The sequence below is a fragment of the Schistocerca serialis genome, chromosome 1 (assembly GCF_023864345.2).
Source record: "Schistocerca serialis cubense isolate TAMUIC-IGC-003099 chromosome 1, iqSchSeri2.2, whole genome shotgun sequence".
NCBI lineage: Eukaryota > Metazoa > Arthropoda > Insecta > Orthoptera > Acrididae > Schistocerca > Schistocerca serialis.
Window position 1 is genome coordinate 1,088,013,288 of NC_064638.1, and position 14,298 is coordinate 1,088,027,585.

General features: G+C 43.8%; 1 pseudogene; it reads right to left on the minus strand.

The window, feature by feature from the left end:
• Positions 1-408: 408 nt before the first annotated feature.
• Positions 409-526, minus strand: LOC126427209 (5S ribosomal RNA; annotated as a pseudogene).
• Positions 527-14,298: the final 13,772 nt, after the last annotated feature.

The window sequence follows — 14,298 nt, forward strand, 5'->3', positions numbered from 1 at the left end:
ACTTCAGGGGCTGTGCGGCTGGTCCCGGCGGAGGTTCGAGTCCTCCCTCGGTCATGGGTGTGTGTGTTTGTCCTTAGGATAATTTAGGTTAAGTAGTGTGTAAGCTTAGGGAGTGATGAACTTACCAGTTAAGTCCCATAAGATTTTAAAAATCTTCAGGGGCAAATAAACAACAGATTTTAATGAGTGACTTTAACTTAACTCGTCCAGAACAGGCCATGAAGGCCCAACGGTACCGACCGGCCGCCGTGTCATCCTCAGCCCATAGGCGTCACTGGATGCGGATATGGAGGGCATGTGGTTAGCACACCGCTCTCCCAGCCGTATGTCAGTTACCGAGACCGGAGCCGCTGTTTCTCAATCAAGTAGCTGCTCAGTTTGCCTCACAAGGGCTGAGTGCACCCCGCTTGCCAACAGCGCTCGGCAGATCGGATGGTCACCCATCCAAGTGCTAGCCCAGCCCGACAGCGCCTAACTTCGGTGATCTGACGGGAACCGGTGTTACCACTGCGGCAAGGCCGTTGGCAATGAGTGACTTTGCGAGTATCAAAATACATGATAATGACCGTATCTTTTGACCGCATAGTCTTTGAAGCTTACATTTATGTGCCCGCCAAGTGGTTATAGACTTTAGTATGTGACACAAATTTCAACGTGACACGCTTGTCGTTTCTGATAACTATGGGGCTTCACAGACGGATGGACAACAGACTGTCTGAAAACAAATGTGAATTTTTTTTCGTATGATACAAATATAAATTCACCATTTTCGGATTTTTTCCTTTACTTGTGCAGTGAAATCTTACTTCTTGCCAAATTTCATTACTGAAGACCAACGGTAAGTACTCTATACGTTTTCATGAATGAGACAGTGAAGGTAGGTAATACAAAAACGTATCTAATGGTTTTAACTTTAATTTTACTGATTTTGCCTACGAAACAACCATCTTCAGAAGAATTTCCAGTCCTCATGAAGAGCCAATGAGCAGAGCCGCTATGCTATTACCAATTGGTATCCGTCAAACGAATGACACTTGATAATAACTGCTCCACGTACTGCATGGTGGTGTGAAGCTGAAACTGGTCTCATGAAAGCTGTTATATAACAGACCTGATATTCACCAGTAAAGTTAAAATCAATGTCATTTTAATAAAACGTTTTGTTTATCGGGCTAATAATTCTTTGGAAGATTCCGCTGAGTTGGAAAAGCTACGATGCATTACAGCTGATAGGAACAGTGGCTCTTGGAAATAATCTGCATCTAGATCTGCGTGATTACTCTGCCGTTCACAACAAAGCGCCTGGCAGAGGGTTCAATGAACCACCTTCAACGAACGTTTACATTTTTCTGTGGGAGTCCTGATTTCTCTAATTTTATCGTGATGATCTTATCTCCCTGTGTAGGTAGGTGCCAACAGAATGTCGGAGGAGAAAACTGGTGTTTGAAATTTCACAGGAAGATCTCATCACAACGAAAAAAGCCTTTGTTTTAATGATTGCCACTAGAATTCACGTATCTTGTCTGCGGCACTTTCTCTCCTATTACGCGATAATAGAAAACGAGCTGCCATCCTTTGGACTTTTAATATGTCATCCATCAGTCCCATCTGATGCCGATCCACACTGCACAGCAATACTCCAGAATAGGGCGGACAAGCGTGGTGTAAGCAGTCTCCTTAGTAGACCTGTTGCACCTTCTAAGTTTCTGCCAATGAATCGCAGTCTTTGGTTTGACTCTACCCACAAAATTATGTATGTGATCATTCCAAAAAATGGTTCAAATGGCTCTGAGCAATATGCAACTTAACGTCTGAGGTCATCAGTCGCCTAGAACTTACAACTAATTAAACCTAACTAACCTAAGGACATCACACAGATCCATGTCCGAGGCAAGATTCGAACCTGCGACCGTAGCGGTCGCCCGCTTCCAGACTATAGCGCCTAGAACCGCACGGGCACTCCGGCTGGCTGATCATTCCAATTTAGGTTATTTGTAATTGTAATCCCTAAGTATTTAGTTGAATTTATAGCCTACAGATTTGTGTGACTTACCACGTAATCGAAATTTAGCGGATTTCTTTTAGTATTCATGTGAATAACTTCTTACTTTTCTTTATTGAGGGTCAATTGCCATTTTTTCACCAATCAGATATCATATCTAAATCATTTTTCGATTAATTTTCGCCATCTGATGACTTTCCGAGACGGTAAATGACACCACCATTTGCAAACAATCTAAGAAGCTACACAGTCTCCTATGTCGTTAATATAGGTCAGGAACAACAGAGGGCCTATAACACTTCCTTGGGGAACGCCGGGTATTACTTCTGTTTTACTCGATGACTTTCCGTCTATTACTACGAACTACGAACCTTTCTGACATGAAGTCACGAATCCAGTGGCACAATTTTGGCGATATCCCATACGCATGCAATTTGGTTGGAAGACGCTTGTGCTCAATTTTTATACAATAGAAATGTGACCAAATTTACGGGGAGAAAGTTTGTGGAATGCATGTAGATGAAAGTAAGGTTGAACGTGATGGTAGAGGTGCTGCAGCCACGCAGATGAGAGATAGTATGTTGTGTCTCGTGTTTATGCGAAATTTAGGACAGAGGATGATTTTTTAGAGGATTGAAGAGAGGTGGAAATTTTGTGTTGCTACTCGTACAGAATGTAGTTGAGAGAAGGCAGTCGGACCCGTAAAGAGAGGTGTTGTTGCAGCATTTTGATGGAGTGATGAAACTCAGGAGACCGAGAACTTCACGCAACATTATCTTAAATGTGGATTACTCGGATGACGGATTTGTCTGTACGGATCATAATGGTTACATTTAGTCCCCGCGATCGATCAGTTACTAGTTTCGGTCTAATGCGGCTTTTTTGCCGGTTATATTTGTCACATCCATTTAATTTTTGATAGAGAGTTTCTCCACGACATTTCAATATATCAGTTAGATGTATTGTATTGTTGTGAATAATCAGGTAAACGCGTTGGGGACGGAACGATTTGCTGCTTTTTATCCCTATAACTAATCAGCATTGGCGGCCGAAGACTTCCGGCATAAGAAGTCAGCCTCATTCTGCCCACGGCCTTGTCAAAGAGGGCGGAGGAGCGGATAGAGGATCAGGGCACTCTCTTGTTCTACGGGTGGGAAATTGCCCCTAAAGGCGGAAGAAACAGCAATGATCAACGACATGAGGATGCAGAAGGCAATGGAAACCACTGCATTAAAGACACGTAACGTGTATCCACAGGACATGTGGCCTGTAATTGAAGAAGTGTCATGATGATCTCTCAATTGGCAAAAGATTCCGGAATAGTCCCCCATTCGGATCTCCGGGAGGGGACTGCCAAGGGGGAGGTTACCATGAGAAAAAGATTGAATAATCAACGAAAGGATAACGTTCTACGAGTCGGGGCGCGGAATGTCAGAAGCTTGAACGTGGTAGGCAAACTAGAAAATCTGAAAAGGGAAATGCAAAGGCTCAATCTAGATATAGTAGGGGTCAGTGAAGTGAAGGGGAAGGAAGACAAGGATTTCTGGTCAGATGAGTATCGGGTAATATCAACAGCAGCAGAAAATGGTATAACAGGTGTAGGATTCGTTATGAATAGGAAGGTAGGGCAGAGGGTGTGTTACTGTGAACGGTTCAGTGACCGGGTTGTTCTAATCAGAATCGACAGCAGACCAACACCGACAACGATAGTTCGGGTATACATGCCGACGTCACAAGCTGAAGATGAACAGATAGAGAAAGTGTATGAGGATATTGAAAGGGTGATGCAGTATGTAATGGGGGACGAAAATCTGATAGTCATGGGTGACTGGAATGCAGTTGTAGGGGAAGGAGTGGAAGAAAAGGTTACAGGAGAATATGGGCTTGGGACAAGGAATGAAAGAGGAGAAAGACTAATTGAGTTCTGTAACAAGTTTCAGCTAGTAATAGCGAATACCTTGTTCAAGAATCACAAGAGGAGGAGGTATACTTGGAAAAGGCCGGGAGATACGGGAAGACTTCAATTAGATTACATCATGGTCAGACAGAGATTCCGAAATCAGATACTGGATTGTAAGGTGTACCCAGGAGCAGATATAGACTCAGATCACAATGTAGTAGTGATGAAGAGTAGGCTGAAGTTCAAGACATTAGTCAGGAAGAATCAATACGCAAAGGAGTGGGATACGGAAGTGATGATGATGATGATGATGTTTGGGTTGTGGCGCGCTCAACTGCGTGGTTATCAGCGCCCGTACAAGTATCCAATCTTTGCTCAGTCCAATTTCGCCACTTTCCTGGATGATGATGAAATGATGAGGACAACACAAACACCCAGTCATCTCGAGGCAGGTGAAAATCGATACGGAAGTACTAAGGAATGACGAGATACGTTTGAAGTTCTCTAACGCTATAGATACAGCAATAAGGAATAGCTCAGTAGGCAATACAGTTGAAGAGGAATGGACATCTCTAAAAAGGGCCATCACAGAAGTTGGGAAGGAAAACATAGGTACAAAGAAGGTAGCTGCGAAGAGACCATGGGTAACAGAAGAAATACTTCAGTTGATTGATGAAAGGAGGAAGTACAAACATGTTCCGGGAAAATCAGGAATACAGAAATACAGGTCGCTGAGGAATGAAATAAATAGGAAGTGCAGGGAAGCTAAGACGAAATGGCTGCAGGAAAAATGTGAAGACATTGAAAAAGATATGATTGTCGGAAGGACAGACTCAGCATACAGGAAAGTCAAAACAACCTTTGGTGACATTAAAAGCAACGGTGGTAACATTAAGAGTGCAACGGGAATTCCACTGTTAAATGCAGAGGAGAGAGCAGATAGGAGGAAAGAATTCGTTGAAAACCTCTATGAGGGTGAAGATTTGTCTGATGTGATAGAAGAAGAAACAGGAGTCGATTTAGAAGAGATAGGGGATCCAGTATTAGAATCGGAATTTAAAAGTGCTTTGGAGGACTTACGGTCAAATAATGCAGAAGGGATAGATAACATTCCATCAGAATTTCTAAAATTATTGGGGGAAGTGGCAACAAAACGACTATTCACGTTGGTGTGTAGAATATATGAGTCTGGCGACATACCGTCTGACTTTCGGAAAAGCATCATCCACACAATTCCGAAGACGGCAAGAGCTGACAAGTGCGAGAATTACCGCACAATCAGCTTAGCAGCTCATGCTTCGAAGCTGCTTACAAGAATAATATACAGAAGAATGGAAAAGAAAATTGAGAATGCGCTAGGTGACGATCAGTTTGGCTTTAGGAAAAGTAAAGGGACGAGAGAGGCAATTCTGACATTACGGCTAATAATGGAAGCAAGGCTAAAGAAAAATCAAGACACTTTCATAGGATTTGTTGACCTGGAAAAAGCTTTCGACAATATAAAATGATGCAAGCTGTTCGAGATTCTGAAAAAAGTAGGGGTAAGCTATAGGGAGAGACGGGTCATATACAATATGTATAACAACCAAGAGGGAATAATAAGAGTGGACGATCAAGAACGAAGTGCTTGTATTAAGAAGGGTGTAAGACAAGGCTGTAGCCTTTCGCCCCTACTCTTCAATCTGTACATCGAGGAAGCAATGATGGAAATAAAAGAAAGGTACAGGAGTGGAATTAAAATACAAGGTGAAAGAATATCAATGATACGATTCGCTGATGACATTGCTATCCTGAGTGAAAGTGAAGAAGAATTAAATGATCTGCTGAACGGAATGAACAGTCTAATGAGTACACAGTATGGTTTGAGAGTAAATCGGAGAAAGACGAAGGTAATGAGAAGTAGTAGAAATGAGAACAGCGAGAAACTTAACGTCAGGATTGATGGTCACGAAGTCAATGAAGTTAAGGAATTCTGCTACCTAGGCAGTAAAATAACCAATGACGGACGGAGCAAGGAGGACATCAAAAGCAGACTCGCTATGGCAAAAAATGCGTTTCTGGCCAAGAGAAGTCTACTAATATCAAATACCGGCCTTAATTTGAGGAAGAAATTTCTGAGGATGTACGTCTAGAGTACAGCATTGTATGGTACTGAAACATGGACTGTGGGAAAACCGGAACATATGAGAATCGAAGCATTTGAGATGTGGTGCTATAGACGAATGTTGAAAATTAGGTGGACTGATAAGGTAAGGAATGTGGAGGTTCTACGCAGAATCGGAGAGGAAAGGATTATGTGGAAAACACTGATAAGGAGAAGGGACAGGATGATAGGACATCTGCTAAGACATGAGGGAATGACTTCCATGGTACTAGAGGGAGCTGTAGAGGGCAAAAACTGTAGAGGAAGACAGAGATTGGAATACGTCAAGCAAACAATTGAGGACGTAGGTTGCAAGTTCTACTCTGAGATGAAGAGGTTAGCACAGGAAAGGAATTCGTGGTGGGCCACATCAAATCAGTCAGTAGACTGATGACCGTGGTTAGATAGCAATGGATGCATCAGTAGCTGATGTTGTAGAAACGGAGTGATCACTGGGAAGAATGAAATGTAGCATTTGTGACATGAAAGGCGGTGTTGTTAGCATGCTGGGTTGGGTGTTGGGTAGATATGAGATGGTGGTCGCGGACGGCTTCAGGCCACAAGTGGCCCATCGGGACCATCCGACCGCTGTGTCAACCTCAGTTGATGATGCGGATAGGAGGGCCGTGTGGTCAGCACATCGCTCTCCCGGTCGTTATGATGGTTTTCTTTGACCGGAACCGCTACTATTCGGTCGAGTAGCTCCTCAATTGGCATCACGAGGCTGAGTGCACCCCGAAAAATGGCAACAGCGCATGGCGGCTGGATGGTCACCCATCCAAGTGCCGGCCACGCCCGACAGCGCTTAATTGGGTGACCTCACGGGAACCGGTATATCCACTGCGGCAAGGCCGTTGCCCATCAACATACGCAGCGTAATATTTATTATATTTTAGTCATCATTTGCTGAAAGGAAGTCTTTCGATTTATTTATCAAATTACTAACAAGGGAACCTCCCCATCGCACCCCTCTCAGATTTAGTTATAATTTGGCACAGTGGATTGGCCTTGAAAAACTGAACACAGATCAATCGAGAAAACAGGAAGAAGTTGTGTGGAACTATGAAAAAAATAAGCAAAATATACAAACTGAGTAGTCCATGCGCAACATATGCAACATCAAGGAGAGTGCAAGCATAAGAGCGCCGTGGTTCCGTGGTTAGCGTGAGCTACTGTGGAGCGGGAGGTCCTTGGTTCAAATCTTCCCGCGAGTGATAAATTTATTGTCTTTATTTTCGCAAAGTTACGATCTGTCCGTTCTTCATTGACGTCTCTGTTCACTGTAATAAGTTTAGTGTCTGTGTTTTGCAACCGCACCGCAAAACCGTGCGAGTAGTAGACGAAAGGACTTGCCTCTCCAATTGGAACCGAAAACATTTGGTCGCATGGTCGTTGGTCAACCGATTCGTCCACAGGAAAACAGTTGTGATATATTCTATACAACACTGGTAACGGCATGTGCGTCACATGACGGGAATATGTTGTAGACCCACCTATCTTGTACACCTTGCCCGATTTAGGTTTTCTTGTGGATGTGATAATCACTCCCAAAAAAGTGATGAAAGCGTAAGAGTTTGTCACATAAACTGCAACAAATGAATGCAATAGTTTCACAGTCGCACAGTTTTCCCTGTGCTCTGTCAAAACATATGTTTTTAACGTTTTCAAATTTTTCCGTGTGTAGACCGTCAAATCCCTGCATATGTCCAAGCAAATCTGAACATGTCCTAGAATTTTGGAGAGCGAAGTTGATTATGTGTGAACTTTGATAATTGTCTGAAAATAAAAACTTAAGCTTTTCGCTTGAGGGAAGACTTGAACCAAGGACCTCTCGTTCCGCAGCTGCTCACGTTAACCACGGGACCACGGCGCTGCTGTGCTAAAGGAGTCCTTGATGTTGCGTATCTTCCACATGGACTACTCACTGTGTATATTTTGCCTTTTTTTTCATAGTTCCACACAACTTCTTCCTGTTTTCTCGATTGATCTGTGTTCAGTTTTTTAAGGCCTATCCACTGTGCCAACTTATAACTAAATGTGACGGGGGTGCGATGGGGAAGTTCCCTTGTAAGTAAGTAGTCTTTAGCCCCTGTTGTTCAATCTATACATCGAAGACGCAATGACGGAAATAAAAGAAAGGTTCAAGAGTGAATTTATAATTCAAGGTTAAAGGTTATCCATGAAAAAATTCTCTGATGACATTGCTACTCTCAGTGAAAGTGAAGAGGAATTACAGGATCCGCTTGACACTCTAATGAGTACGGAATGTCGATTGAGGGTAAGTCGAAGAAAGACGAAAGTACTGAGAAATAGCAGAAAAAAGAACAACGAGAAACTTATCATCAAAATTGGCGATTACAAAGTAGACGAAGTTAAGGAATTCTGCTACTTAGGCAAGAAAATAACTTTTGATGGACATAAAAAGTAGAATAGTACTGCCAAAAAGGGCATTCCTGGACAAGAGATATCTACTAGTATGACACATAGGTCTTCACGTGAGGAAGAAACGTCAGAGAGTGTACGTCTGGAGCACAACATTGTATCGTAGGGAAGCATGGGCTGTGGGAACAGGAAAAGAAGAGACTCGAAGCGTTTGAGATATGACGCTACGGAAGAATGTTGAAAAAAGGGGTGGACCGGTAAGGTAAGGATTGAAGTGGTTCTTCGCAGAATCACTGACAAGGAGAAGGGACAGGATGATAGGACATGTGCTAAGATGGCCGGAAATAGATTCCGTGGTTCTAGAGGGAGCTGTATAGAGTAAAAACTGCAGAGGAAGACAGGGGCTGGAACACATCCAGCAGAACAATTGAGGACGTAGGCTGCAAGTGCTACTCTTAGCTGAAAAGAGTGACAGAGGAGAATTCCCGGCGAGCCGTATCAGACCAGTCCAAATACTAATGACAAAAAAAAAAAAAAAAGTGGAGCTTCATGGCAGATGGTAAGGTTGTGCCGGTAGCCTTTCACTGGGGCGTGTTCTGTCAACCGAGCTACCCAAGACAGCATAGCCGTCAAAGAGGCAAAGCTATCGGGTTCAACTTCGGGACCAGCACACAAGTTTTAATCTGTGTAGATGTTTCAAATAAGCGCACACTCTGCTGCGAAGTGAAAAATCGTCGTGGAAACAAAATAACTTGTGAGTAACTTGTGAGTTAAGCTGTAATGTTCTTACGTGAGGGAAATCAGAGGTGGCTTTAGCGACTGCTGCCTGTAGGGCTGTATTAATCCTCATTAGGGTCACTCGCGGCGGGCTTTGTTGCCCAGCAAACCGCAGCCGTGTGGGGACGCCGACAGATGTCGCCTCTTGGGTGGGGCCACCAGTCCGCTAACTGCGTCGGCTCCCTAGCGTGGACTGATCTCATCACCGCCACACCCCATCTGTTAGGCCACCCGTAGATCGATACAGGTGTCAGCACGTGGTGTCGCAGCTGCCCCGCCGTACGATTCTCGTTTTCATCTTTCTACTCAGGCGCGGCTGCCAAGAGAGGAAAATAGAATGTTTCCAGCCGTTGGCAGTTCTCAGTTGAGTTCTGTGATTCACGAACATCTATCACGAGGCAATACACTCGGTTCATAGCAACACAACATTCACAATACACAATTAAAACCAAATCTTGAGACTGTATCCTTGTTTCTTAGTACTTAACTACTTATTCAACACGTCTTTTAAATTTCATTAACTCTTACAAATTGCGTACTTTGATGGCTTCATCTCAGGTCGTCTAGGAAAGTGGCACCAAGTTCACTGCAAACCTACATTACCTGAAGTGACGTATTATGAGTGTACATAGAAATCTTCTTAAGGGGACCACACCCTGCCTGCCTAATCCATGTTAATTGAGGCAACTAAGACTCATTTCCGAAGAGACTACACTCCTGGAAATTGAAATAAGAACACCGTGAATTCATTGTCCCAGGAAGGGGAAACTTTATTGACACATTCCTGGGGTCAGATACATCACATGATCACACTGACAGAACCACAGGCACATAGACACAGGCAACAGAGCATGCACAATGTCGGCACTAGTACAGTGTATATCCACCTTTCACAGCAATGCAGGCTGCTATTCTCCCATGGAGACGATCGTAGAGATGCTGGATGTAGTCCTGTGGAACGGCTTGCCATGCCATTTCCACCTGGCGTCTCAGTTGGACCAGCGTTCGTGCTGGACGTGCAGACCGCGTGAGACGACGCTTCATCCAGTCCCAAACATGCTCAATGGGGGACAGATCCGGAGATCTTGCTGGCCAGGGTAGTTGACTTACACCTTCTAGAGCACGTTGGGTGGCACGGGATACATGCGGACGTGCATTGTCCTGTTGGAACAGCAAGTTCCCATGCCGGTCTAGGAATGGTAGAACGATGGGTTCGATGACGGTTTGGATGTACCGTGCACTATTCAGTGTCCCCTCGACGATCACCAGTGGTGTACGGCCAGTGTAGGAGATCGCTCCCCACACCATGATGCCGGGTGTTGGCCCTGTGTGCCTCGGTCGTATGCAGTCCTGATTGTGGCGCTCACCTGCACGGCGCCAAACACGCATACGACCATCATTGGCACCAAGGCAGAAGCGACTCTCATCGCTGAAGACGACACGTCTCCATTCGTCCCTCCATTCACGCCTGTCGCGACACCACTGGAGGCGGGCTGCACGATGTTGGGGCGTGAGCGGAAGACGGCCTAACGGTGTGCGGGACCGTAGCCCAGCTTCATGGAGACGGTTGCGAATGGTCCTCGCCGATACCCCAGGAGCAACAGTGTCCCTAATTTGCTGGGAAGTGGCGGTGCGGTCCCCTACGGCACTGCGTAGGATCCTACGGTCTTGGCGTGCATCCGTTCGTCGCTGTGGTCCGGTCCCAGGTCGACGGGCACGTGCACCTTCCGCCGACCACTGGCGACAACATCGATGTACTGTGGAGACCTCACGCCCCACGTGTTGAGCAATTCGGCGGTACGTCCACCCGGCCTCCCGCATGCCCACTATACGCCCTCGCTCAAAGTCCGTCAATTGCACATACGGTTCACGTCCACGCTGTCGCGGCATGCTACCAGTATTAAAGACTGCGATGGAGCTCCGTATGCCACGGCAAACTGGCTGACACTGACGGCGGCGGTGCACAAATGCTGCGCAGCTAGCGCCATTCGACGGCCAACACCGCGGTTCCTGGTGTGTCCGCTGTGCCGTGCGTGTGATCATTGCTTGTACAGCCCTCTCGCAGTGTCCGGAGCAAGTATGGTGGGTCTGACACACCGGTGTCAATGTGTTCTTTTTTCCATTTCCAGGAGTGTATTTGATGCAGGATCTTAATATTTTTACTGTATGTTACATGATGCTAATAGAGTCAACCGTACTAAAATCTACTTTATACATTTTATAGTTTGTAAGAAATACTTTTTTGAATTAATTAGCAAAAAATATTAAGTATTTCTGCAGAATTTTTTTGTTAACTTCCTAATGGGGGAATATTAATGAATGTTCTACAAGAGGTGGCTTTTTATGTTATGCAGAGTCCCTGAAAATTTCATTGATTTATATTTGATAGTTTCTGATATAATGGGGCATATGTACTGAAAATTTTAGTTTGCAGGAAATTGACTTTAAAGAGAAAACTTTTGAAATTTTTTGCTTACAGTTAATTAAAACTGTCTTGCTGCATATGATGGCCCTTCTTTGGCCTCTAGCAGGTCTTCCAGCTTCTTTTCATCTTCCTGGATGTTTGTCTTGCTTTCTTGGCCATATTACATGCAGACATGTCTGCATCGGCTATCCTCATTTTATCGCAATGTTGCAGCCTAGTGATCATATTTTCACCAGGATTAATTTCCAGCTTTTTCAGTACCCAACACTTCAAAAAAAAATCTTTATACAATCCAATAATATCATACATAATGACCCACCACCTTATACATCAGTGGGTCTTAATATCTACAAAACAATTCAATGATGTTAGCAGCATTTTCTGATTCTAGTTTTAGTCTGCTTACCTGCTACAGGAAAGGATGAGTTAGTTATTTAATGGGTAAGATCTAACCTCTACTCTAACCATTCTCAAAGCTACTTCCTGAAGCGTAACAGGAGTGCCAGTTATTGTATAAACCTGCTATGTGGCCGTGCCCACCGAGCTAATCCCAGTGGGCATGCCCCTGGCACCGGGCTGGGCCTTAGAAAATCGCTGCAGGTTCTGTTTGGAGATGTCCTTTCTACTTCCTACTGAGAATTATCTATCTACTACGTCGCTATCGATGTGCACTTTCCAAGTTCGGGTGTTAGCTCGCCTTGCTCTTGTTCCAGGACGTGGCGGATTCCTACCGTCAAGGCGATTGGCCAATCCACGCCCTGGCAGAATGAGATAGGTCGCATTGAGTCATGTCGTGATCAGTAGTTCATGTGTTTTCCCTACGGTATTCTCGCAGGACTTTTGCCGATACCTCGCTGGCAAGGCGGTTTATGATGTCACATGTGGTCGGTTTTCTGATTAAGTGATAGGTGTCATTGTTTGGTAGCTGGTTTCTTAGGTCACTGGCTACGTCATCGAAGATAGGGCACTCGTAGATCACGTGATCCGGAGTATACAGTTAAGGAAGGCGGTTCCAAATTATGCCGTTGAAACACGTTCATTTGGTTTCTGTGTCTGCCCATGCAGACATTTCCTTAGAAGGTCAGGATTAGCCAAGTCTCTGAAAATATGTTTAATTGCTGTAATAACAGCAGCAGGAAGAGAATGCAGGTGAGAATAACTTGCAGGAGCTTCTATATAAATAGCTGTGAAAGAGGTGAGTACATTTGTAAACAAGCACTGCAAACAGAAGTATAACAACTACTCGTAATTACACTTGAACTAAAGTAACCGCGTGTTTGAAAGCGTATTGTTTACAAACAGCAGAAACAAAAGAGTATCAACCGTTGCATTCCAAGGATAGCCAACACACTCTGGAGCAAAAAAAAAATCCCTAACGTGCAATGTAGGGGGTATAAAGATCTAAAATATATGCAGAAAAGTAGGTGACAGAAAAGTGAGCGTGGCCCATAAACACACGTGGTAGAAAAATGCTCTTTAAATGCCTGGAAAAAATTTTTTCCAGCAAAATCCTGTTCAAAGTACTTAAATAAAACCTTAATATATCGAAATATGATGAAAACCGCAAATCGATTTTTTTCGACCTGAACCACAGTGTGGTCCCCCTAAACTAACATTGAACTTCAGCTGCAACCATTATTTTATTTCACAACTGTGCTTTACACAATTTATCAATACCATTTACGGTCACATATTACCGTGAGCGTTTCAGAATTAAAGAAATAAATTAGATATATACAGTATTTTAAACATAGCTGCACAACAGCAACGGTTCCGCGTAATAAAATTATCAACAGCCGACCAGTTGCAATGGATAAAGAATTCTTTACCTAGGTTTCAACAAATTTAAATTTCTCTTCTTCAGAAGGTGGCAATTTTACATTAGTATGGACTGATGTATCATCTCCGTTTTTACAAATGTCTGCATAGATCCATTTGTCAAAATTAAAATATAGCCCTAAAAATAGGGTTTCTCACGTAAATATAAATTAGTACATGGATGTTGCAGAGATCACAACCTTCCCCATTGCGTGCACATGTTGCACGATGGTGGAATGGTCGCAGTTCGTCACATGTCGCAGTGACGTAGACCATAGCGGATTAATGCATTTAAACGGTCGTCATCAAACCCAGAAGTTCTTCCTGAATGTGAAGAGTAGCTAATGTCAAAACGACCCTCCTCAAAATGAGAAAACTATTTTCTTGCCGTGCTCAGTCCAATGGTATTATCTCCACACACGGCGCAAATGTTTCTGGCTTCCTGCGCTGCTGTCACCCTTCTATTGAACTCAAACAGGAAAGTATGTAGACAAATGTTACAATTTCTCCACTTGGATCTCCATTTTGTAGCGTCCACAGCTCCATTCACTATCTCCGAACGACACAATGGCAATGTGTAACCTCAAATACCAACACTGAACTACAAATGAAAATGACAAGCGCTAAATAAACCCATAGCAGCCGGAATACCAACATGCAAACAAAAACACCACTAGATTCTGCATAAAACCAACAGAACCCACCTTCGTTTTAAAATAAAAGCCTAAGCAAAATGAATATTAAAATTACATATACTTAAAAGATTGTAACTAATACATATTGCTTGTACGGTATGTTTAAAAATTTAAAGCGTAAAATTTTACAGAAGACCAAATGAAAGTAACCACGAG